We start from the raw sequence: 27,183 nt of genomic DNA, 5'->3' as shown, positions 1-27,183 counted from the left end.
AAAGCCCAAGTAAGAAGTTAGAGGGAAACCCGCCGTAGCCTTCCTAACCCTGGGATGGAGTTTTATTTTACAGCGGGACAGTTCTATACATTTTAATGCCAAAGACACACGAGAATGGCTTTCCAATAGGTGTTGAGTGTTCCTGAATGATCCCGTCTCAGTCCTGACTTTAATCTGCTTGAAAATTTAGAGACAAGGTTGAAATATTGCTGTCCATCAATGACTCCCAACCAAATGTATTGATCTTAAGCAATTTTAATAAAAACAATTGATATGTTGCCCTAAGAGTGTAAGGTTGGTAGACTCTTACTCAAAATGATTCACAGATTTAATGGCTGCCAAAGGCGCTCCCACCAATTGTTAACTCTGCGGTGTGACGATATACGCAATCAATACATCTTCATTTCTTTATTAGTTTGGAAATGTTTCTATTTTTTTTCTTAAACTTTCAAAATGGGGAGTACGTTGTGTACATCGGTAGGGGGGAAAAAAATCTTAAAATTAGATTGAATTTTATGGCAGCTAAATGTGACGACTATGTAAAGGGTTTGTTGACTTTCACTAGAGACTCTACTTACACACACAGATGCACACACACGGGATATTTGCTTGCTTTAGTCACATAGATATTAATGTACATAATCCTGTTTGCTTGAACCACCATGTAACATAAATATAACTGACCCAGATAATACTGTCAAACTTGATCCATGGCTTCATTCCTGCTTGTGTTTCTAACAATCCTTTTTTTTTGTCCTTGCAAAAATATTTGGCATAGGTTCTCAGTAGCAGAGATAAAAGTCAAATATTTGCCAGGTATTCGCCAGATAAAAGTTCCTTTTTTCCTCTCTGTCTGTCAAGATATTAATACAGAAAAAGACACATAAGAATATGTATCATTTAGGGTAAGAGAATGTTAACAGATGTAAACCAACTGTAAAAGTAACCGAAGCCAGTTGAAACCAAATTAACCGGAGAGTTCTTATCATAAAAAGGCAAGTTTATTTTTTGCTTATTACTGTATTATACCAAGCTACATCTTCTATACTCACCAAGGTTGTAGTGAGCCCCAGTTGTAAGCTGTGCTGTTGTCTGTTGGCTGGGGTACAACGGGACGGCGTGCGGGCGTAGGGGGCTGTTTTGTGACAGAGCGAGAGAGAGAGAGAGAGAGAGAGAGAGAGAGAGAGAGAGCGAGAGAGAGAGAGAGAGAGAGAGAGAGAGGGCCTAGGTTCTGGAATGTTCCCAGCCAAATGTTTGGGTCCTGGGTCTCCATGCTACAGCGCATGGCCAGTGGGCCTGGTGGCAGGCGGCTGCAGGTACCACACTGTGCAGCTGAACTCCAGTCAACCCCACCGAATACCTCTGCCTGGGCAGGAAATGGAAATATTGTGCAGTATTGGCATGCCAATGGCCAATCTATCACAGGGCCGGCAAGGGGACGGCCCATAAGGGGAGGCGCTCGGTAGATCAGAGATGGGCCGCTGGGATAGGGTTCAAAGGTAAACAGGAGAAACTTGAGCTAAAGAAAGAAGATCTGGCTCCTTGCAGGGGGCCGTGCCCAAACCAACCACCGTCACCCAGACCTGGCTCACCCCTGCCACCCAACAGGGGCTCCCCTCTACCCCCCTAAAAGTGTCCAATCTCCTGTTTCTACAAGCCAGCCCTGTCTCCAACATGTTAGCTATGAAAAATGGCTTTTTCTAAATGCATACTTCCGCTGAGAGGGTCTAAGTTCTAAAACCGTGTTGCTCTAGTCCGTTGAAGGCTGAATTCAAGTGTGCCTCTTAACAATTATCACACTGTGTAACACTTTGCAACTCTACAAGGGTGAAAATAGGTCAGGGGTTTGTAAGGGAATTTAATTAGACACTATGGACAAGACTTGGTCTGTATGATGTAACAAGTGTCTCTTTTTCTCCATCAACTGCTGCTTTCCGTTTCTCAGTAAACTATTCCTTTAAAGCCACCCAGCTGCTCACTAGCCTATATTCTCTGGATAAAAACGGTACGTTAAAACAGTATCTGACAATGCAGCAGCACATATTGCATAATAGCTTACGCCTCAACGTAAATGCGCACACCGTACCAGGAAACGAAAAGTCGACTGCGGATCTGCAAGGGATAGGATGGTAGTGGATCAGATGATTATATAAAAGTATAATGTGCCCGTGTAACCAACAGATGATCGAGATGGTATGTCCAATATCACTTTAAATGTTCACAACTCTCAGGGTGGCGTATTTCTGCCTGCCGCTTATTTCCTGCTTGACCTTGTGAACTCGTCCGTGTGACCCGGAAAAATCACTACCAATTCTCATCTTTTATTTTGATATGCCTGGGCTTGTTATGTATTACCCAGACAGGATGTGACATCACCGGGTCCAAACGGCAGGACGGGCTGTCTAGGATGTCCAGAACCCGTGCTGCTGGAGGATGCTTCCACGCAGCGGGGTCCAGACAAGTGATGCTCGCTGGAGGATGCAGGAGTGAACCAGGCAGGCGAGACAGAGGCACAGGAGACTGAGTGAGTCGCGTGCTGACTGAGCGCTTTTTAAAACCGGTCTACTTTCATCCACGCACAAGTTCAGATGCTATGCCACACTTTCCCCCTCTGTCACACGCCTGTGATGCAGTAAACGAGATGTGTTATGGAGACAAATAACGTACATGGACGCCGCACTCTTTTGAGCCACGGACAGGGCTGTAATGTAAAGGGCGACAATATGTGTACTGTAATTAAATCGAAAGGGAACATTGTCTATGTAACGACCTCAGCTTGAATGGCAGGTGCAATCGGCAGAAAATAGGGGGGGGGGGAGACGAGACTCAGAACAGCTGAACAGCGTACCTAACTGTTCCGATTGTGCTATAAATGTTATCGCGCATGTTGGAACGATATTGTGTGTTTTAAAAACGGAAATGTTTTCATATACGAGATTGTCTTGAAACCCTAAGGTTGCCAGATGAATTTACGAACTAGTGATAGGAAAATAAACACCCCGTGTTGGGATGAGTTGGTGCATCTCCTCCTCCGCGGGACAGCAGGACGCTCTGAGCCCGAATCTTTCGTGCGTCTAGGCTCAAATTACTGCAGTCAGTCACGTGGTGTTTGTTATTGTCCGCCCTCTTTTAACTGAGGGAGGCATCTGTCGTGTGTGCGGGGGGAGCTGTTTATTTCATAACACTCTAGTGGAATATTCGGATGTACTTCTGCACAAATCTATTAGGACACGAATTTGATTGGATATTGAAGTGATATGCAGATCATATTCATACATTTTCTCCAAATAGGCCTAAATATTTCATAATTTGAAAGTATTTTGATTATTTACACGAATGTACCACTGGGCACAGACGTCAATTCAACATCTTGAATTGAAATGAAATGACGCTGAAACAACGTTCATTCAACCAGTGTGTGCCCAGTGGGTAGGCTATCCTATAAGAATTCCCTCATGATTTGCATGCATGGTATGGTATCCATTATTTAATTGAATACCTGGTATTTTATGGAGTATTTTAACTAGGCTACTGATGCTGTGCGAATGGAGTAAACATTTCCATAACAGTACAATAATGCGCATTGCCTCCTGCATACCACTGTATATGAATGTAGCCTATGTGTGTGATGCGTTCGTGCAGCGACCTATGGGATTAAGAGTGTGTATGACTCAAGCTGCTGTTGCCTGCTCGTCTGGAGTGACAGCTCTATTGTTCATGGCTTGCGTGTAGACAGGGTGCTTAATCTCCAGGTCGACTGTGGCAACTCGTGGCTCAGTTTGCCTACGTAGCTAGGAGCCCAGGCTGCCTGCTATGGAGTAGAGTGGGGGGGGCAGCCGGGCCAGGCCAGGCCAGGCCGGGCTAAGAGAGGCTAAGGGTAGCAGTAGTAACTATGCGCCTGGCCCTAGCATGGCCTATGGGCCCAGCAGTAATTAGCCAGGCAGGGCCAGCGAGCAGGGCCATATATTCAGGCTGCTGAAAGGTCCCGGGGGGGGGGTCTATTGCCGGCCGACAGGTGCAAGAGGGAGGTAGGCGTCAGGAGCCAGGGGAATCGAAACTAGAGATGGGGGCGAATAGGGTAGCGTCTGCGTCCCTGGGGTCAGATAGCTCCACATACCCCCCCCCCCCCCCCCCGTCCCTTGGGGGTCCGAAGCGAAAGCAAGTTCAAGAGCTTCTTCCTGCCCCAGCCACTTTGTGTGTGTGTGTGTGTGTGTGTGTGTGTGTGTGTGTGTGTGTGTGTGGGGGGGGGGGGGGGGGGGGGGGGGGGGGGTCAGGAGGATGTGTTATTGTGTGTTATAATCATCATCTGTCTTACTATATCTAGCTCAGTCGGGGGGGGGGGGGGGGGGGGGATCAGGGTAGATCCACCATGTATTCATTCATAGCATTCCATTACTCACCAAAACAAATGCTCCAGTCCTAAGGATTACAATCATTTGACATGATTTCACACATGCGATGATCTCACACTTTGTTCCTCCAGTTCCATACATGATCAGGTTATTTTGTTCTTTGTTATAATCCCCATTGAGTCCATAACTTGAAGGTTGATGGTGAAGTTGAAAGGATTATTATTAAGGCTACTCGTCTTGCTGGGAAAAAAAGGTACTGTATTGTTGCTGTGCCGTTTTTTTTCTTCTCCCTGGCTGTTCTGCTTGAACTCCCTAATCCTGGTTACAGCCATTACAAATCCTGCTGTCTTGACGTGAGACTCCAGACAGGAGACTGGCTCTGTAACTTGGTTTCATTTAGCATTCCTTAGGGGTTTATGGGCAGGTGTTTAAAATTACGGGCAGGATATTTATTGGGAACTTTAAAGGCATTTTCTTGCTTACCTCTCAATTAGACAAACACACACGCTTTACGCAAGTCGCGCGCATACTCACACACGTGCATGAGCGCACACGCACATGCACACACAAACACACACATAAGCACTTTTATTTTTACTGTCTCTCAAGTAAAGAGATAAAAATCCCCTGGCCCGCTGTCCCTCTCTTCTTCTCTTCTCTTCTCTTCTCTTCTCTTCTCTTCTCTTCTCTTCTCTTCTCTTCTCTTCTCTTCTCTTCTCTTCTCTTCTCTTCTCTTCTCTTCTCTTCTCTTCTCTTCTCTTCTCTTCTCTTCTCTCTCTCTCTCTCTCTCTCTCTCTCTCTCTCTCTCTCTCTCTCTCTCTCTCTCTCTCTCTCTCTCACCAGTCCCCCTATTAGGCCAGGTCAGTATGTGATGTGGGTGGAAGGCAGGAAGGGATCTGTGACCTGTAATTATGGGGGCTTAGCAGGAGCAGTGGCTCTTTGGCGCTTGGCTCAAATCAAGGTGCAGCCTGGAGTCTGGGGAGGCTGGGCGGCCACTGCCCCTCTGCAGCCCTCCATTCTGCAGCCTGGCTTGATTGCTGGCAGCTGGGTGAGCCATGTCAAGTGGCAGCCTGGGAAATGTGAAATCCCCTGATAAAGTGCAGAGCCCCTAAAAAGCCATGAAGCTCTTGTAATGAGGAAAGTGATGGGGTTTGGGTGTGCTGAGCACGCAGGCAGCAGGGACTCACCACGCATGTGTGTTTTTGTGTGTGTGTGTGTGTGTGTGTGTGCCTATGCATGCGTGGGTGTGTGTGAGAGAGAGAGGAAGTCAGAGTGTGTGTTCTTACTTAAACTTCCCTTTGCTCCCTGTGGAGCATAAGGCCGCTACAAGTCCATACCATGTGTGTTTGTGTACGGGTGTGTTTGTGTGCGTGTGTGTTTGTGTGCGTGTGGAGGAGGAGAAAGAGAGTGGAAGTCAGAGTGCACACGCTTGACTCCTCTAATCCTGGATTTGGAAGGATCCACACATTTCCAACAATGTAAATCCGGTAGTTAGGTCAGCACCGCCACTGAGGTAGAGCTCAAATCTTCTCGGCTCACCCTCCAAGCCATGGAGACATAATCATACTACACTAAATACCGGTTATGCCTCTCACGCACTACCATGCCCCTTTCCTTTCTAAACGACGTTAATACCCATGTATACCCTAATTTCAAGACCCACATTACAGTAAATACGCTAAATACAATAAGTAAATTCCTTCCTGAGAATAGTGGTAAAATTCCTGATATTAATGCCGGCGTTCGCTTTAGAATGATTCCAGAGCTGCTGTAGCAGTTAAACGCATTCCTGGTTTTATGGAGGTCATTATTCCTGTTTCTTAATCACCACCTCAGCTTTTATAACCTCCCTCAGCATCAGTGTGTGGCTGGAGGGAAGGAACCACATGTGGGCACAAACCAGGAAACACAGGCCCACAAGAATAGGCCCTCTCTCCCCGCCTCCCGGATCAAACAGTCTGGGCTTTGTGAGCTCAGTGGGCTGAACACAATAGGCAAATGGCACAGCGAGAAGTGCTCTGCTGCATTTGATTGATGCCTATGAGAAGGTAAAGGGTACATTATTTTATATGATCCTGCTGGGGGTTGTCAAAGAGAGATTGCGAGGGTATTATCGATGGATTTATGTGTAGAGAGCTGAATTCCCCACATACTGAAGGCTTCATAAGTCACCTTACTGAACATGTACCCTGGTCGTATTAGTTACATCTTCAGGCTAATAATATACACTACATGTCACATATAAGTGGTGAACATATGATTGGCCGTTAAGATGTAAGCGTAGGATGGAGTGATGGTGATCGGACTGTAGTTTGATGGATGAGTGGAAGGAAAGAGAGCAGCAGCTCCACAGCAACAATGGCAGACTTGTGGTAGGCCGGCTCCATCCATCACCCTCTGCTGAGCGGATGTTGGTGGGAGCGGTGACGGACGTGGGGATTCCTCCATAAATCCCAGCTAGCCAGACTCTAACAGTCTATTTAAAGAGCATTAGCCTGGCCCTGGTTGAATAGGATCTATAATGTGCGAAGAGGCTTGTCTGCTCTGACCTGGTAGTAGGGGCTGATAGGGGCTCTTCTAGCAAACAGCTCTGCACTCTTAGCGACTAAATAAACCTTGCAGACGGTTCGATGGGCGTCATGGGCGACATACGCTGTCAGGGGCCCGACGTGCTTGACGCCATAATTCACAGGGCAACAGCCGTACTTGACGTTGTGGAGTGGGAATGTGGAGGTAGCGGGGGCCAGTGTTTGTAGGGGAGAGGGGTAGAGATACACCCCTCTGCTTGTTTACCCTGCTCATGAGGGTCCCCTGCCTGCTGCCAGGGCAATTATCACCTTGGAGGAATGTGGGACCTGCGTGTTAAATTCCCCTTGACCCCCCTGGGGGAGGAGGTAAGGGTGTTGGACCCGTATCGGGGGAGTGGGGTGGCTGGGTGGGAGAGGAGGACCAGGGATGGTGGTCCAGATCCAGGGGGGGATTCCTAGATCTGTCAGTGCTTCTCTCCATCCTCCAGCTCCACATCAGCCCTCCAACCGACAAGGCAAACAGGATTTGCATCCATGGTGTATTTGCAATGCAAATGGTTTCCCTCCCTCCTCATTTGATTTGGAGATTCATCCCAGGGCAGGCCTCACACCTTGTACATAGACAGGACCAGGGTTTAGAGTGTACACAAGACACAGACAAGAGAAAAGTCCAGAAGACATCTTGTTTAGTTGCCTCAGGTACCTAACTACCAGACTGATGCGTTTGCTTGCTCTCCTCAGATATTAGTTAGCTAATTTTATGAAAAGTTGTATTTTTATTTATTTATTTTTATTTCACCTTTATTTAACAAGGTAGGGTAGTTGAGAACAAGTTCTCATTTACAATTGCGACCTGGCCAAGATAAAGCAAAGCAGTGCTACACAAGCAACAACACAGAGTTACACATGGAATAACAAACATACAGTCAATAATACAATAGAAAAAGTCTATATACAGTGTGTGCAAATGAGGTAGGATAAGGGAGGTAAGGCAATAAATAGGCCATAGTGGCAAAATAATTACAATATAGCAATTAAACACTGGAGTGATAAATGTGCAGAAGATGAGTCTGCAAGTAGAGATACTGGGGTGAAAAGGAGCAAAATAAATAAAATAAATAACAGTATGGGGATGAGGTAGTTGGATGGGGTATTTACAGATGGGCTATGTACAGATGCAGTGATCTGTGAGCTGCTCTGACAGCTGGTGCTTAAAGCTAGTGAGGGAGATATGAGTCTCCAGCTTCAGTGATTTTTGCAGTTCGTTCCAGTCATTGGCAGCAGAGACCTGGAAGGAAAGGCGGCCAAAGGAGGAATTGGCTTTGGGGGTGACCATTGAAATATACCTGCTGGAGTGCGTGCAACGGGTGGGTTCTGCTATGGTGACCAGTGAGCTGAGGTAAGGCGGGGCTTTACCTAGCAAAGACTTATAGATGACCTGGAGCCAGTGGGTTTGGCGACCAATATGAAGCGAGGGCCAGCCAACGAGAGTATTCAGGTCGCAGTGGTGGGTAGTATATGGGGCTTTGGTGACAGAACGGATGGCACTCTCACTGAGAGAATGCCAAGATTGTGCAAAGCTGTCATTAACGCAAATGGTGGCTACTTTGAAGAATCTGAAATATAAAATATATTTTGATTTGTTTAAAAAGATTGTTGGTTACTACATGATTCCATATTTGTTATTTCATAGTTTTGATGTCTTCACTGTTATTCTACAATGTAGAAAATAGTAAAAATAAAGAAAAACCCTGGAATGAGTAGGTGTGTCCAAACGTTTGACTGGTAGTGTATGTTTGGGGGTAGTCTAACGGTGAGTGGGCATTCCCCCTTTCTCTTTTTATTGGATTTTTTCCCAGCTCCTGTAAAAAGTTTGGACGTGTGTAAAACCCTCCATAGTCTGTTGTGTTAGGTCTAATATTATGTGCCCACAGGGAGCAATTATGGTACCTGTAACTGTATTTAGACATTTAAAACAAGTTTATTTTTATTTTATTAGACTTTGATTGGAATTATTCACATTTGTTTTAGGTCTTATCAATAGTGAATTGAATCTTGCTTATTGACAGTGTTTTGCATGTCCATGGCTCAGACATAATGCATTTTATAGACATAGTAGGCCTTTTTCAGTGTGAATGCTGTGTTTAACAATATCTTTTCATATTGAAGCCATTAAATTACTCAGAACAATGTGGATTGGAAACATGTTCAACAAAGTCACCTGATATGAAAATGGGGTCGCGGGAGAATTTCCAAAATCCTGGCAAAAAAATAAATGACTGTCATAGTATCGTCTTTGTCTCTCAAAATCATTGTAATGTGGTTAACCTTAAAAATCTGAATGAAAATTATTCAAATCTAAAAGTTATAATTCAACCAGAGAGCGCCCTTAGATTGTGGGAAAAGACGCACTTGACCGCTGCACTTGAATCATTTCCATGGTGAATGACTAAACCCTCTATGTTATGAAACCACACACTATTACAGACTGATATTACCGGCCACAATTGAAATGCTGAAAACAATGTGTGGGGAGGCAGAAACTCACATCAGTACCTTTGTCAGATAACACTGTGAAACTAAGAATTTATGCGATAGCTCTAACTGAACGACTCAAAAATCCCCCACTTTATGCTCTCTAAATAGTTGTTAGCTGAAGGCAGAGATGCTCATGCATTGACTTTTGTTTGCTACATGTTGGGGGATGCTATTCACGATGACATATTGTTTTGCCTCTCGATTCCCGAGCATGAAACGACACAGGGGATGTTCAGTGTGCTGTGTGGCTATTTTGACAAAAAACTGATTATATGGGATTGAATGATGGGCTTTTGCACAGATGGGGCTCAATCTATCACGGGAGGGCAGGCAGGCCCCTGCACTCTCGTTGTGAATGTGTCTCCCTCTGTCATATAAACGCATTGTATGATACACCCACTGAGCTATAATGGATACACTGAGAGCAACTGGAGGCAGAAGAGCTGATCACAGAATTCGGAGATATGCAGCAGGTAACTTTGATTGTAAACCACACTATATGACCAAAGGTATGTGGACACCTGCTCGTCGAACATCTCATTCCAAAATCATGGGCATTAATATGGAGTTGGTTTTCCCTTTGCTGTTATAACAGCCTCCACTCTTCTGGGAAGGCTTTCCATTAGATGTTGGAACATTGCTGTGGGGACTTCCTTCCATTCAGCAACAAGAGCATTAGTGAGGTTAGGCACTGATGTTGGGTGATTAGACCTGGCTCGCAGTCAGCATTCCAATTCATCCCATAGGTGTTCAATGGGGTTGTGAGGTCAGGGCTCTGTGCAGGCCAGTCAAGTTCTTCCACACCGATCTCGACAAACCATTTCTCTATGGACCTCGCTTTGTGTACGGGGGCATTGTCATGCTGAAACAAGAAAGGGCCTTCCCCAAACTGTTGCCACAAAGTTGGAAGCACAGAATCGTCTAGAATATCATTGTATGCTGTAGCGTTAAGATTTCCCTTCACTGGAACTAAGGGGCCTAGCCCGAACCATGAAAAACAGCTCCAGAACAATATTCCTCCTCCACCACACTTTACAGTTGGCACTATGCATTGAGGCAGGAAGCGTTCTACTGGTATCCAATGGTGAATTGTGATTTATCACTCCAGGGTCCAATGGCGGCGAGCTTTACGCCACTTCAGCCGAAGCTTGGCATTGCGCATGGTGATCTTAGGCTTGTGTGCGGCTGCTCGGCCATGGAAACCCATTTCATGAAGCTCCCAACGAACAGTTATTGTGCTGATGTTGCTTCCAGAGGCAGTTTGGAACTCGGTAGTGAATGTTGCAACCGAGGACAGATGATTTTTATGCGCTACACGGTTCAGCACTCGGTGGTCTTGTTCTGTGAGCTTTTGTGGCCTACCACTTTGCAGCTGAGCCGTTGTTGCTCCTAGGCGTTTCCACTTCACAATAACAGCACTTACAGTTGACTGGGGCACCTCTAGCAGGCCAGAAATTTGATGAACTGACTTGTTGGAAAAGTGGCATCCTATGACGGCAGGTAGCCTAGTGGTTAGAGCGTTGGACTAGCAACCGAAAGGTTGCAAGATCGAATCCCCGAGCTGACAAGGTAAAAATCTGGCATTCTGCTGCTGAACCAGGCAGTTAACCTGTTAACCTGTTCTTAGACCGTCATTGAAATTAAGAATTTATTTTAACTGACTTGCCTAGTAAAATAAATGACGTTACCACGTTGAAAGTCACTGAGCTCTTCAGTAAGGCCATTCTACTGTCAATGTTTGTCTATGGAGATTGCATGGCTGTGTGCTTGGTTTTATACACCTGTCAGCAATGGGTGTGGCAGAACTAGCCAAATCCATCAATTTGAAGGGGTGTCCACATACTTTTCTATATATAGTGTATGTGGCGATATGGGATCAGAGCATGACAATGATCTATTTCACACCGAGGCTTAGTGGTTATTGAGTGGGAGTGTTGGAAAGATTTTTCTAATTGAGAGAGGAACTGTTGTCATTCGCAATTAATGTAAAAAACAGACTTTGTTGACTTTGTGTGTAGTGAAAATAAAATGTATCTCCTTGACTATGAACAGTGCATTCAGAAAGTATTCAGACCCCTTCCCTTTGTCCATATTTTGTTACGTTACAGCCTTATTCTAAAATGTATTAAATAAAACATTTCCCTCATCAATCTACAGACAATACCCTTTAATGACAAAGCGAAAACAGGTTTTTGGAAATGTTTGCAAATGTATAAAAGAAAAGAAAAAATAAATACCATATTTACGTAAGTATTCAGACCCTTTGCTATGAGACTCGAAATTGAGCTCAGGTGCATCCTGTTTCCATTGATCATCCTTGAGATGTTTCTACAACTTGATTGGAGTCCACCTGTGGTAAATTCAGTTGATTGGACATGATTTGGAAAGGCACACACCTGTCTATATAAAGTCCCACAGTTGTCAGTGCATGTCAGAGCAAAAACCAAGCCATGAGATCAAAGGAAATGTCTGTAAAGCTCTGAAACAGATCTGGGGAAGGGTAAAAAAAATTTTTTGTAGCATTGAAGTTCCCCAAGAACACAGTGGAACCACTAAGGCTCTTCCTAGAGCTGGCTTCCCGGCCAAACTGAGTAATCGGGGGAGAGGTGCTTTGGTCAGGGAGGTGACCAAGAACCCAATGGTCATTCTGACAGAGCTCCAGAGTTCCTCTGTGGAGATGAGAGAACCATCCAGAAGGACAACCATCTCTGCAGCACTCCTCCAATCAGGCCTTTATGGTAGTAGCCAGACGAAAGCCACTCCTCAGTAAAAGGAACATGACAGCCCGCTTGGAGGTTGCCAAAAGGCACCTAAAGGACTCTCAGACCACGAGAAACAAGATTATCTGGTCTGATGAAACCAAGATTAAACTCTTTGACCTGAATGCCATGAGTCACGTCTGGAGGAAACCAGGCACCATCCTTACGGTGAAGCAGGTGGTGGCAGCATGTTTTCAGCAGCATGGACTGGGAGACTAGTCAGGATCGATGGAAAGATGAACGGAGCAAAGTACAGAGAGACCTTGATGAGAACTTGCTCCAGAGCATTCATGACCTCAGATGGGGGTGAAGGTTCACCTTCCAACAGGACAATGACCCTAAGGGAAAATACAAAAAAATTCTACAGATGAGTGACTGAATCAGCTAAATCTATTTAACTGTTATCCTGGCTCAGTTGACATGCCGGTAAGTGAAATCTAACAGCTGATCGAGCTGTCGTGTGACCGAATGCTGCAGACAACGCATTCACGGGTCACTATGGAGGAGTTTCGATTCCTGACTCAAAGGGAATACTGTGCCGTCTCCCTCCGAGCATTAAAACTCATGGAACACTGATTCAGTGCTGTCGTTTGCGTTGAAAAACAAATATCAATCCAGGTTGGATGTGGCAGGAAAGATGAGGTGCGCACTGTCAAGCACGCCCCCACTTTGAGAAGCTCTGACGCTACATGCATCATGGACACCTATCTCATTATTGGTGGTGAGATAAGAAAAAATATGTCAGTCTAATTACCAATTGACAGCCCTAGCCCCACATAAAAAAAAGATAGGATAGTGAGTTGAGAATACTGTTAGAATGTTTTGTAATTGACTGCCATAGCCCCAATTGGAAAAGTAAACATTGGCTGTGGGGTCTAGCCTCGACACACCTGCAACTTGTTTATTAATCAAAACCCAGCCCTTTCGTGCCACCACCAGCTACTGTACCCATAATTCTGTTTGTGAAAGTAGCAAAAATCTTACTGACACCCTCCAAGCGTGTGCTACCAGGGTTAACCAGAGTGCTACCAGGGTTAAGATTTACATTTTTATATTCTCTTCGACAGCTATTAAGTGGTCTGCTCAAGATGCTGTGCAGCTAAAAAATAAGGTACAATTATGAGAAAAACATTTCTTTCTAGTCATGATGATAGACAGTGTTGACCGATAGCTAGGTTAGCTTGTTTCTCAGTTTGAGGCCAGTGAAAGTGGTCATACTAAAGTCTCTCTCCTCATCTAACCTCAGTTCTCCTCTAGACCAGCCACTGCGCTCCGCTGTGCTGTGTCCTGAGCACTCTGTGTTAAGCTGGCTCATTCATTAACTCTGCTATGTGGGCAGCCACCCTTGAACACGAAGCCTAAACACATTGTGACAAACCAGAGTATCCCCGCAGTGTCATCAGATCACCTCGCCACTTTCAATTAGTGCCAGTCCAACACCACCTCTCCTTTAAGACCACAGAGGGTCCTCACATAGTAGACCTGGTCTCTGCCCACTGACCTGTCCCTGTGCAGTAGGGTGAAGTTAACTCTAGGCACTGATCTAAGGTCACTTTTGTGTGTCTCTCTCTAATGGTTAAGGTTAGGATTTGGGCATAGTAAGCTGATCCTACTACCAGAAGCTGTCCCGGAGACCCTCTGTTTTCATTATTTATTTACAGGCAGGCAGCCAACACCCACCCTGTCTTATGAGGACCCCAGTCCATAAACATAGGAGTGACAGTCGAGTATGGGACCTTCCTGGATTCAGTCAAGCCCCCCTACCCCACCTACTCACCAGGAGGTGAACTTCGCTGTTGTCGTGGTAACGCACTTTCCCCCTTCCCTAAGGCCCCTCCCACCGTTGTGGCTCTCTCTGCTCTCCCCAAACTGCACAGTAATGGCCGTGGGCTGAGGGGCTTTTTAGTAGCTCTGTATGTAGTGTACAGTACAGTACAGTACAGTACCCTATAGTGGCTCACTAACCAGGAATAAATTAGTCCCAAGGACGTTATATAATGAATGATTTCTTTATGTGTGCTTTCTGCCTTTAAAATCAGGTCAGATGTGGATTTGATTAAATCTGTTTACTGTATATTCAGTTTTGCTTCCCTTTGCATGTTTTTCTTTTGGTTTAGAATAGCAGAAGTTACAGTAGCAAAATTATTCTGGTTATTTTGCTGTAGTTAAAGATTAATAGAAGCAAACATACTACTTCTAAAGTGAACTCCTCATACTGATCTCTAACTGGTCTGTCTGACTGGAGAGATTGGCTTCGCACACTTCTGTCTGTCTGTGTGTGCACACTGCACACTCACTAGACTAGAGCACTCATCCAGACTCACACACACCCATTCACACGAGCTCACACATGACTACACACACACACACACACACACACTCACAACACACCCAGGCAGTCTGACCAGCCACACTTGCATGCACACTCACGAGAGAATAATAGAGCGAGAGGGATTGCATGGAAGATGACTAACAGGGAAATGTTAAGGTTACTTGCATAACCCCAGTTCTCTGATGTAAGGATTGAGATATGGAAGTTTACATAAACTTAGGTTTGAGTCATTAAAACTCGCTTTTCAACCACTCCACAAATTTCTTGTTAACAAACTATAGTTTTGGCAAGTCGGTTAGGACATCTACTTTGTGCATGACACAAGTAATTTTTCCAGCAATTGTTTACAGACAGGTTATTTCACTTATAATTCACTGTATCACAATTCCAGTGGGTCAGAAGTTTACATACACTAAGTTGACTGTGTCTTTAAACAGCTCGGAAAATTCCAGAAAATTATGTCATGGCTTTAGAAGCTTCTGATAGGCTAATTGACATCATTTGAGTCAATTGGAGGTGTACCTATGGATGTATTTCAAGGCCTACCTTCAATCTCAGTGCTTCTTTGCTTGACATCACGGGAAAATCAAAAGAAATCAGCCAAGACCTCCAAAAAGAATTGTAGACCTCCACAAGTCTGGTTCATTCTTTGAGCAATTTCCAAATGCCTGAAGGTATCACATTCATCTGCACAAACAATAGTACGCAAGTATAAACACTATGAGGCAACGCAGCCTTAATACCGCTCAGGAAGGAGATGCGTTCTGTCTCCTAGAGATGAACGTACTTTGGTGCGAAAAGTGCAAATCAATCCCAGAACAACAGCAAAGGACCTTGTGAAGATAATGGAGGAAACGGGTACAAAAGTATCTATATCCACAGTAAAACGAGTCCTATATCGACATAACCTGAAAGGCCGCTCAGCAAGGAAGAAGCCACTGCTCCAAAACCGCCATATAAAAGCCAGACTACGTTTTGCAACTGCACATGGGGACAAAGATCGTACTTTTTGGAGAAATGTCCTCTGGTCTGATGAAACAAAAATAGAACTGTTTGGCCATAATGACCATCGTTATGTTTGGAGGAAAAAGGGGGAGGCATGCAAGCCGAAGAACATCATCCCAACCGTGAAGCACAGGGGTGGCAGCATCATGTTGTGTTAGTGCTTTGCTGCAGGAGGGACTGGTGTACTTCACAAAACAGATGGCATCATGAGTCAGGAGAATTATGTGGATATATTGAAGCAACATCTCAAGACATCAGTCAGGAAGTTAAAGCTTGGTTGCAAATGGGTCTTCTAAATGGACAATGACCCCAAGCATACTTCCAAAGTTGTGGCAAAATGGCTTGAAAACAACAAAGTCAAGGTGTTGGAGTGGCCATCACAAAGCCCTGACCTCAATCCTATAGAAAATTTGTGGGCAGAACTGAAAAAGCGTGTGCAAGCAAGGAGGCCTACACACCTGACTCCGTTAGACCAGCTCTGTCAGGAGGAATGGGCCAAAATTCACCCACATTATTGTGGGAAGGTTGTGGAAGGCTACCTGAAACGTTTGAGCCAAGTTAAACAATTTAAAGGCAATGCTACCAAATACTAATTGAGTGTATGTAAACTTCTGACCCACTGGGAATGTGATGAAAGAAATAAAAGCTGAAATAAATCATTCTCTCTACTATTATTCTAACATTTCACATTCTTAAAATAAAGTGATGATCCTAACTGACCAAAGACAGGGAATTTTTACTAGGATTAAATGTCAGGAATTGTGAAAAACTGAGTTTTTAAATGTATTTGGCTAAGGTGTATGTAAACTTTCGACTTCAACTGTATGTCACATGTGGGGGTCCGCTAGGACCTCCTGCTCTCTCTGAAGTACCTATCAAAAGTGTCTGTTGGAGACAGACAGGTAGAGTGACAAATGAGGTGAGACCATCTATTCCATAAAAGGAGCCACTCTCCCGCCATCAGATATCAGAGAACTGGATTTACACAAGTTACCTTAGTCTCTTTAAATGTTTTGTTTTGATATTTCACATGTGGGGATGTGGCCAACTCATATAAAGAGAAATTGGCATGCTCAGGTCTAATGTTTCTAGTGACTACAGGTATTTGGGTACCGGGTTCAAAAGGCAAATATGTAAAGAAAGGATAAACCTGCACTCACTGAAATATTTTTTACGTTTTAATGTATTTTGTTTAGCAGCAGAGGTCAGAACAAACGGATGCGTTTCAGTGGCAGCCTTCGTTAGCGTTTCATATCAGCCAATTCCCATTTCGCAAATGCTCTTCGAAGCCAGGCAAGTCCCAACATCAGTCCCAGCATTAGTCCTGAGACTATGTATGCACCGAAAGGTGCAGAGACAACCCAACGGGGAAAAGCCTTATAACAAAGTGAGGGGAAGCTCAATACAAGGCGCATACAAGCTCAGTATAATGAGATATGCCCCAAAAACAATGCCCAAAAGATAAACTCCTCTGTAGTAGATTGCCCGGTCAGGCCCCTCCGAAGGCTGTCACCGTCGCCATTATAAATCAGTATAATGGTTCCCAGGATCCGGCAGGATATCTTCGAAGAGAGAAGGGTCCACCATTTTCCGAGGGTGGTTGCCCAATGAGCAAAGGGCATGACACCCTTGCCCGAGCTCTCCTATAATCCAAGTAGATGAGGACCGCACGTATTGGACAAGGACGGGGACACCTTTCTAGGGAAGGCGACAGGCGAAAAGCCATAGGTTCCAATTTACGACAATGGGTTAAAGTCGACCCAGGCCAATGATGGGGCTAGGTACATTAACCTGAAAAACCCCTGGGCGTACCACGGTGCAAACCGTGGCTGGTAGAGTACAGTCCACTTAGGAACTCCAAGGGCAGTAGTAAAGTGAAAGATGGAGGAATCTCCACGCTTTTCAGCGGCTAGTAGATGCTGCGAAAGGATCTTAAGAACAATAGACATGTCCCAGGATGAGCTAACGGCTTAGAGACTGGGTGTAAGCGACGTGCCCCCCTTAGAGATGACACAACAATTATGGTAAACTGTATAGTTGTTGGGGCCTTGGCAGACCGAGAAAGAGGCTAAAGGACCTTAACAGCGATGAACCTTCTGTCCGTACAAAAGATCCTGCAAGGAGCATGGGACCACGGAAAACAGAGTGTAGGAAGGAACTGTATAGTCACATCACTTCTCCACTGTAAAACAGAGAGCATGCATTGGAGTTGGCACTCTTTTCCAAGAGTGTATAAGCCCTGTATGATGACTGACTGCCGACTGGAGAATCACTGGTCATCGAGGGGCTCTAAGATGAAGAGGGAAACCATACGGCATTACCCAATTTTCCTGGGACTGTCAGATCTTCCACCCCAAACGCCGTGGTCACCATGTTTTGGGATGGGAGCTCCCCGGGCCTTCATAGGATCGTTGCTTCTAACAGGCTTTAGCAAGTCAGTCTGGATAGATGCCGGAATTGGGCTCTCTCGGGACATAGCAGCCAGCGACATGATGTAAAACATCAGGCAAAAGGCCATAGGCATGGGGAAAAAGGGCCACAGTGGATGGCGAAAGACCAATTGCTGTCCTGCTCTGTGTGTTGGTGAGATCGGGGGGATGGCTGACATGCTGACTTCTGCCACTGGCTGAAAACCTGAGAAGGCACCGGGGGGAGAGCCTGAGGGAGGGAGGCACGTGGGTGGAACAAAAAGTCTGACTCCTCCATTTTCTCATGTGAGCTCGGTCACAAAAGTGAGCTGCTGCACAGAGAATAGGGTTTTGTCTTAACCCAGCGCTGCCTTCCCACTGCTGCGAATCTCGGAGGGGGGAAGGAGGAGCAGCCATTAAAACCATAGAGAGAGGTTAGGGGAGAGAGCCGTAGGCCCTGCACACTGTCCTCCTCAGCCGCAAGGACCACGCCCTAGGTTGGCCCTTCTTACCTCCCTTAGTGTAAGACTGCTTCCCTACAGGTTTGGCCTGGTTCAGGGGCCTAGCCTGAGTTTTGTCAGACTGCTGCGTCGCCGGGATCTTCAGTCCACCAAGGCCAGCTTGTTGCCCCCTCCCAGCTGTGAGGCTGGGGCAGGATGTAGAAACCAACGGGCTGCCACGGGGCCCGGATCTGCGGGGAAGGGAGAAGTTGAAGGCTTCGCCTTGTTTTTTTGCGCATGTGACACTTCTTTTGTCGAGTTGCCATTTACTATTTGAAAATAAAACCCAGTGGAAAATGGGTGATTTCATAAGCAAACTGAAGCTTGTTTCCCCTTGTAATAGTAGACAGCCCTTAGGGAGTAACTGCGCATACACCTACATTTTTCGCAATGAGAAAGCGCTGTCCACAAGCCTGATGACTCGCGCTCTCCAGAGGTAGTGTGGTGGCACCCCCAGGTGGCGTCAAAGAGAGACACTTTTCTCGAAATAACACGGCCCTGTGACCCTGTTACGAGCTAGCTCATTAGATGCCTCATGGCTAATAGCTAGGTGAAGTGAGCACTGTGTATGAACGCAATTGCCGTGTGTCTAGTGTAGGCGTTAGCTAGCTAGCAACCATCTCGTGAGGCTAAGGGTAAGCTATAGCTAACACAGTGATAACCAAAGGGAACAGCGTGGGTGTGTTGTTCAAATTCAGGCTGAAAATCCCCCAACGGTAATGCTGTGAGGCTAAACCGGTCAGTCTAGTCAACACAAACGAGTGAACATACAAACGAGTTGTACTAAACGAGAGATGGGAACTAGCAATACTACGATCTGGGCAGGTGGAGAACTGGTTTCCGAGTTATCTAGCCATGCTAATGCAACCATATGTGCAGGTAGGAATGCTAGTGTGGTTAGCTTGTTTTCCAGAGAGCTGTAAGCTCGCTAGTAGAAGCCTTACCGCTCTGCTAGCTTCGGTGAGCATAGTAATGCGTAAGCTAGCTAGCAGCTACTTTGTGGCTAAGGTATGCTGTAGCTAGCATAGTGCTAGCCGAAGGGAACTGCGTGGGGGCAGTTCAACTTTGGGTAGGTATTCTTCCACAACCGCAGAGCCGGTGGGCTACCCAGTTGGCCTAGTTGACACGAATAAACGTAGGTTAAACTAGACAAGAGAAGGGCGCTAGCAATGTTACTGTGTTGCAGGTAGTAATGCTTGTTTGTTTAGCTTACCTGAGGTGTTAGCTAGCTAGCAGCTACCTTGTGGTGAAGGTGTGCCATGGCTAGCTCAGTGATGGCTGAAGGAAACTGCATGGGGGCAGAGTTAGCCTTCGATGGAGTGCTCCCGCGACCGACGGAGCCGTGAGGCTGAGATGGTTGGTCTAGTTAACACAAATTGTGAACGTAGGTTAAACTAGACGAGAGAAGGGAGCTAGCAATGTTGCAGGTAGGGTGTGCTAGTGAGTTTATCTCTCAGTGAGCAATTAGCCTGGCCATGGCAAAGGAAAAGTCATGGCTCCTAGTTGCGTATAAGACACATGCTAAGGAGAGATACTTTGGTGTGCTGTATTTATTTGTGTTGCTAGATAGGCTATTTATTACAACAGTAAGGAGTGTTTTCCTGTTAGGAGGCAGGGTCCCTCTCTTCCTTCGTTCCCCCTCTCCATCCATCCCTCCTTCAGAATGTCTATGTGGTGTGTCGTCTCTGGTCCGCTGCCCAGGCACAAAGGGAAGACCAGGCCTGACCCATTCATTGTGCTGCTCTTAAAGGAAACCACCAGTCAATGTAGGCTCAATGAGGCGTCGCCGTTTTGTAAGGTCTGATAAAGTGCGGACTAAACCGTCTGGGATCTGGGCTGGTCCACCCGGTGTTGTGTCCTCCATTATGAAGGGGAGCAGTTGTGTGTGTTGTGAATGTAGGTCTGTGTAATGCTTGGTTAGTGCTGAATACAGGGGGGGGGGGGGGGGGACTAGGGAGGGCCTGGGCGTTGGGGCCATTGAGGACTGGTTTAAGATGTCACCCCAGTGTTTGGAGCTGCTGTCCGCTGTCGTTAATTGTGACGAGGGATGATTGGGCGGCTCCTTAAGACTGGAGGACTGGAGCAGGAGAGGGACGTTTTTTCTGGAGTTTATTGAGGGACCGGATTGGTGTCTTTTGTGTTGAAAGATTTTCAGATAATGTCAAGATAAGAGGAATGTCAAGATAATCAGAATCTTGAGGGTGTGTAGAATCTCCCAGGGACTGTTTTGTCCTCTTTTTTTTGAGTTACTTCCACATGCAAAATGTTGCAGTATTAAGAAGGCATAACTTTGCAATCCGAATTTTCCCTGCCGTTAAAGGAAAATGACCAGTTACGCCTAGTTTTTTTGCGTTTTTCAAGTGACACTTCAAAAGATGCTTCCTGGCCCAACTTAGCATTTCCCAGACACCTCTTGGGATAAGATGGAACAAATGGGACGATGATCCGGAGATCAAATTCATTAAGCTAAGCATGGCCAGTGAGAAAGAGACAAAGAGGGAGGGTCTTGGGAGTGCCGTGGCCCTTGTCTAAAGTGGTTAGGGGCCCCGTGTAGGCGTTGGGGTCTCCAGAGGCTGCTTGGGTAATTATCAGCCCGGGCTGCACGTGTGGGAGGACGAGTGTGTGTAGTCTGGCTAGTACTGAATGTTTGCATTCTCACAGCGCCATGTCAATGGACTGCCCAAAGCGAAGTGGGGAGGGCTCTCCTGTAAACTGGATCCTATATCCTCCTATGTATGAACCTACCCCCCTCCTAATACCGCCCTCTTCCCTATACCCTAAACAGGGAGAGAGGGGGATTCTGAGGAGGAGAGGAGACATCTTTGACATGTCTACTGGGGCCCGTCAGGACAAAAGACCATTTCCTGCTCCTCCATGTGGAAAATGTCTGGGAGAGGAGGAGGAGGAGGAGGGAGGAGGAGACAATTAGTGGGATTTGCTAATCACCAGAGCAACACTCATTTAATTGACATGTGAAATGTTGTTTAATCTAACAAGTCGATAGGCAATATGACAATGGGCTGGCAATCAGAACAGGAAAGCCAGGGGACTTCGACAGCTGATTGCTGAGGGAAATGTCTTTGTCTTTAGAGCTGGTGGGGTGTGTGTGTGTGTGTGTGTGTGTGTGTGTGTGTGTGTGTGTGTGTGTGTGTGTGTGTGTGTGTGTGTGTGTGTGTGTGTGTGTGTGTGTGTGTGTGTGTGTGTGTGTGTTTGCGGGGGGGCGGGGGAGACCCAGGGGGATTAAACACCATTATGCCTTTAACCCTTTTAGACAAATAAACACAGAGCAGCACACTCTCAGCTTTAGTAAGAGAGTTGTTTGTGTGTTTGTGTATGCGCCTGTTTCCCCCCTCCGCTAAACCATTGAAAACCATCTATTTGTCATTGTATTAACACAATAAAGATGACCCTGACAATTCCAGACAAGAAAAGGAGTACTCCAGGAACAACAAAAAAAACACAAATGAAAAAAAGTAAGCCCCCTTTGCTTTGACAGATATCAATAAGTATTTATGTTATAGAAAAAGCAGCCGCACCATATTGTAAAGCCTTAGTCCGGAGTGAAAGCATGGAGTGGTGGCTTAGAGACCCAGACAATCCAATACTTTTATTTACCAGTCATTCATTCAAAAAATACATTGAACAGGTTCTATACAAACTCAGTACACTAAAATACCAACCCCTAACACTGGGATAATCCATAATGCTAATAAACAGTTATTTCATCAATAAAGAGGATGTCACTCTATAATAAATCATTCCCAATAGTTTTCATATCAAAGGCCTCAACATAGAACTTTCTAACTGGGCGTCCGTGTACATGCTGGATAACTTGTGGACATGGCCGGCGCATTCTTTCCTAATAAGTCCCCAAACAATCCAAGGTGGTGAGTAGGTCGGCGATACAATGTAACTTAACTTCTAAATAAAAAAGATGAAACGTTGTTCTCACGTCTGATCTTGTGCTTACCGTGGGACATTTTTTTGCTATGGGAATATGCTTGTACACCAGCGGAGGCTGCTGAGGGGAGGAAAGCTCATAATAATGGCTGGAACGTAGCGAATGGAATGGCATCAAACACCTGGAAACCATGTGTTTGATGTACTTGATACCTTTCCACCTATTCCGCTCCAGCCATTACCACGAGCCCGTCCTCCCCAATTAAGGTGTTACCAACCTCCTGTGTTGTACACACTAGCAACGTGTACAAACATTTGCAATATGTGTTTGGCACCAAATGAGGGGATAGAAATGGAGTGAAATGTCCGACATGACAAAAAACAATCAGAAAAAAAGGGAAAGTAGTTATTCACACTCAGCCATGACCTTTCTTCACAAATGTAAAGGAGAGAGTACTGTTAACAGAATACATGAAAAACCTATGGTGCCAATATACGTAAGGAAGTCAGGAGAGGTATATTTGTTTAGAAATAAAACTAATGCAGGTATTATGTGTTAAGTATATGCTTTGTTTCTATTTCAGAAAATCTCTATTTCCTCTACTTCCTGGTTTGAGTATGACCCCTCACCTGGCTTTTGACCCTTCAACTGGATATCACTCCTAAGAGTTGGCTTTGGGGCAGACTACTCCTGTTGAACCACAGGTAAGTCCCCACTCATACATCAGCCTCATCTTAGAAGTGTGTGTCCATGTTTGTGTGCGTGTACATCTATGTGTGTTATATTGGAGCAGGGCAATCCTCCATCTATCCCACGTATAATCAAACTGCCATTGTCAGAGGTGACCTCCTAGTACTCAAACCTAGAATCTGAGATCAAAGTGGATGTATCCCAGTCTGAGTATTACAGAGTGTAAGTCTGCCTTTCTATTTTATCCATCTCTGTGATCTGGGCCAAGAGAGGTTTGTGAGCTGCGGATGATTCATCAGCTGGCTGCTCCTCTTCTAATCTCCAGAGTCACGCTCACTCACTCTCTCTCACACACACTGGCATAGTAACCCCGTCTCTCTCCGTGCCTCCTCATCTCTCTGTCTGTCTCGCGTGCTGCCGAGGCACTATCTACTACCAGAGTTCAGATGTTGCTCTATTTGTACCAGAGAACGCCACCCCACCCCCTGCCACACACACAGACACACACACACACACATGTGGATGTGTGCATGAACAGGCATAGGCAAGCAAGCACGCAAACACACGCACACACACACGCACACACACACACACACACACACACACACACACACACACACACACACACACACACACACACACACACACACACACACACACACACACACACTTCCCTGCCATACATGCCACACCCTGGCCAGACAGACAGCTTGGCTCCTGGCCAATAATCACAGCTGGATCGGATGCTTTAAATGTGTGTGTGTGGCGATGGGGGGTTGGGATGGGACGGTGTCTGGCGCACCGGATTGGTCCACTAGTACGGGTTGGGCCAGGGAGGACTGGGATTGGATAGAAGGTAGCGTGCAGGATTAACTGCGCTGTCTAGCATGGCCTCCCCGAGCGCTGCCTGACAGTTCTGCATATTGGATGGGTTACAGCTTATGAGCCGTGTGTGTGTGTGTGCGTGCGTCTGCGAGTGTGTGTGTGTGTGTGTGTGTGTGTGTGTGTGTGTGTGTGTGTGTGTGTGTGTCTGTGCAGCTTATCTGTGCGAGATAACTCCATCCTCTATGAGCAAATCTGCACGGTGTCGATTCCCTGACGTGATCACGGAATGCATTTGCCTGGCCCAGACGAATCGTTACATTTTTAATGGCGGTTCCGAGTTGGAATCACCAATCGATTCAATGGCTTCAGCACATTAGATTTGTGTCACTGTCCAGTGGTATCACAGCTGCAATACAAACAATGATTAGCAATATTATTGATGAGAGCAGGGTTCTAGGGTAGGCTAAAGAGGAACTTGTGATTATGTTTTGCCATTAAGATGATAGAAGGTGCTGACAATGAAATCCGTTTGCATGTTCTTCATGTTTACTAGAGGCAGGATAAAACACTACATAAGAGGTTTGGTTCAATTTCCCCCAATCGTCCGTTATTATGACTATAATAACACTGGTGCTTGATGCAGCTACCTTTATCAGAGAGCAGCAGGAGTGTGTGTGTGTGTGTGTGTGTGTGTGTGTGTGTGTGTGTGTGTGTGTGTGTGTGTGTGTGTGTGTGTGTGTGTGTGTGTGTGTGTGTGTGTGTGTGTGTGTGTGTGTGTGTGTGTGTGTGTGTCTCTAATGTATGGACACTTACCTGTGTGTATGGTGGTGGCCCGATTTACCCCCCTCCACCCCCCTTGCCCTTGCCTATCCTTCCCCCTCTGACTCTCACCTCAGCCTCCCTCCTGGCCACTTTGCCCTGACAGCAGGCTGCCGAGGTACAGTCAGAGTGCTGCTGAACCTGGAATAGGTGGCGTGCTGGTTTCCATGACAGAGCCATGGGGTAATCACAGTTACAGCACTGTGATTACAGCTGTCACCGCCATCCACTGTAATTGATGCAAGTGCAGGGCTGCGCCACCACAAGAGAGGGCTTAACCTACACGCAACACGCTATGACACACACACACACACACACACACACACACACACACACACACACACACACACACACACACACACACACACACACACACACACACACACACACACACACACACACACACACACACACACACACACACACACACACACACAAGCAAAGAGGCACGCAGGTAGCCTACACACACCACACCAGACCTGTCCTGCCAAAACACACACACACACAGTAGCACCACACACGGCAGCACCAGAGCGGACGCCGAAGGCCGTCTTCATCCCGCCTGCCTGAAGGACAAAAAAATTCCCTGCCTGGCTGGCATCGCAATCTTTAGCACTTAGGACAACCATCTGGCTCAGCAACTCTCCCTCCTTCCCTCCTTCCCTCCTTTCTCTCTCTCTCTCTCTCTCTCTCTCTCTCTCTCTCTCTCTCTCTCTCTCTCTCTCTCTCTCTCTCTTTCTCTCTCTCTCTCTCTCTCTCTCTCTCTCTCTCATACTCACCACTTAGTTTTAATGTGTGTCAGCAGTCAGCAGCGTTACGGTCTTAGCCATGATGCTAACGTGGCTCCCTGTCTCTTGGCCTCTGCTGGTTGGTGGGTGCTGGTAGTGCTGTGTGTGTTCACAGATGGCAGAGGGAGGGTGTGTGTGTGTGTGTGTGGTGATGGAGAGCGCTTTCGGAAGCCCCAGACAGCTCGGGCAATTTCTCTCAGGCAAGGTGGTCCGTCTGCGGGCATCTGGACTGGCTCAGCCCCCCATCGCTGCTTCTCCATGAGAGCGCCACTTCTTGACACTATTGCCAAGATGGTGTACAGTGAACACCGTAGCAGCTCTCTCTCTCTTCGAAAACAATGACTACTTCCTTACCCTCGGTTGTGTTTTTCAACACCCAATTCAGTGTTTTGTTCTGATAGATGATTAGGAGGAAGTGACAACACTAAATGGTTTTATAAATGAAAGGCTCCAGAGCAATGTTGAGCTATGGTAAAAGCACAGTCATGTCCACAAGCTATTGTATGTGTTTGATATCAACTTTGATATGAGTTGAACTTTAGGCTTGTAGAATGACTTTGAAGATGATTAGAACTAAACAGGCAAGTTTGTTTTCGAAGCCAGTCTGAACGATTGCTTGGTTCTCTTTGTTGGTTGGTTATTGATCTGAGACTGGAGATCGGCTATGATTGGCTAGAGCCCTTTAGAAGGATCTGTGGTATTTAATGCTGTATGGTTGTCAGGGTTATGGAGGTCAACATAAAGAAGCTCTGCCATGCCGTATACTGTAAACTCATACATATTTTCCAGAATTTCCACCCCCATGTCTCTCTTATCTCTGGCTATGTTTTTGTTGTTGTAGTTTCCCACCACCATTAATATGAGATTGTGCACTCTAGAAAAAAGTTTCTGTATAGAACTTTAAAGGGTTCTTCGGCTGTCCCCATAGAAGAACCCTTTGAATAACCATTTTTGGTTGCAAGTAGAACCCTTTTGGGTCCCATGTAGAACCCTCTGTAGAAAGGGTTCTACATGGGACCCAAAAGGGTTGTCTTATGGGGACAGGCGAAGAACCCTTTTGGAAGAGTGTAGATAGTTATATGAGAATTCATCATGTCTGCTGCAAACTTACAAACATAGGAAAAAACCTATCAGAAAGAGTATTGATGGTCTTTTGTTTTAGTGACAGGGTAGAAGGACATGGATTTTGACATGGGCACTGATGAGAACAATAGAGTTGTGTGTGAATCGTCCTTCATTGTGCCTTACACACACACACACACACACACACATTTGTTTTACTATCCTTGTGGGGGCCAAAACAATTGATTCCCATTCAAAATCCTATTTTCCCTAACCCAAACCCTAACCTAAACCATAACCCTAACCATAACCCCAACACTAAACCTAACCCTAAAATGTTGACCACACTGTACGCGAGCGTTGCGAAATAAATTTACACATACAGTTGAAGTCGGAAGTTTACATTTAAACTCAGTTTTTCACAATTCCTGAAATGTACTGAAATGTAATAATAGTAAAATGCCCTGTCTTAGGTCAGTTAGGATCACCACTTTATTTTAATAATGTGAAATGTCAGAATAATTATAGAGAGAATGATTTATTTCAGCTTTTATTTCTTTCATCACATTCCCAGTGCGTCAGAAGTTTACATACACTCAATTAGTATTTGGTAGCATTGCCTTTAAATGGTTTAACTTGGGTCAAACGTTTCGGGTAGCCTTCCACAAGCTTCCCA

At 45.8% G+C, this 27,183-nt stretch overlaps 1 long non-coding RNA gene across 2 annotated transcripts in view; it reads left to right on the top strand.

Moving 5' to 3' along the window:
* LOC145879509 (uncharacterized) overlaps positions 1–27,183 on the top strand; it is a 153,267-nt gene that overhangs the window by 18,607 nt on the left and 107,477 nt on the right. The window contains exons 1-2 of one of the 2 annotated variants that reach the window (XR_014392315.1): positions 2,335–2,524; positions 22,907–23,027. This is a non-coding gene — a long non-coding RNA (uncharacterized LOC145879509). Of the gene's footprint in view, positions 1–2,334; positions 2,525–22,906; positions 23,028–27,183 lie in introns of those variants that run through there. The other variant, XR_014392314.1, reaches the window with a different exon arrangement.

This window comes from Salmo salar, chromosome 05, assembly GCF_965601325.2.
Source record: "Salmo salar chromosome 05, fSalSal1, whole genome shotgun sequence".
In the NCBI taxonomy this organism is placed as follows: domain Eukaryota; kingdom Metazoa; phylum Chordata; class Actinopteri; order Salmoniformes; family Salmonidae; genus Salmo; species Salmo salar.
Note: the sequence above shows the minus strand (reverse complement) of the source record. Positions and strands in the feature narration are given on the sequence as shown.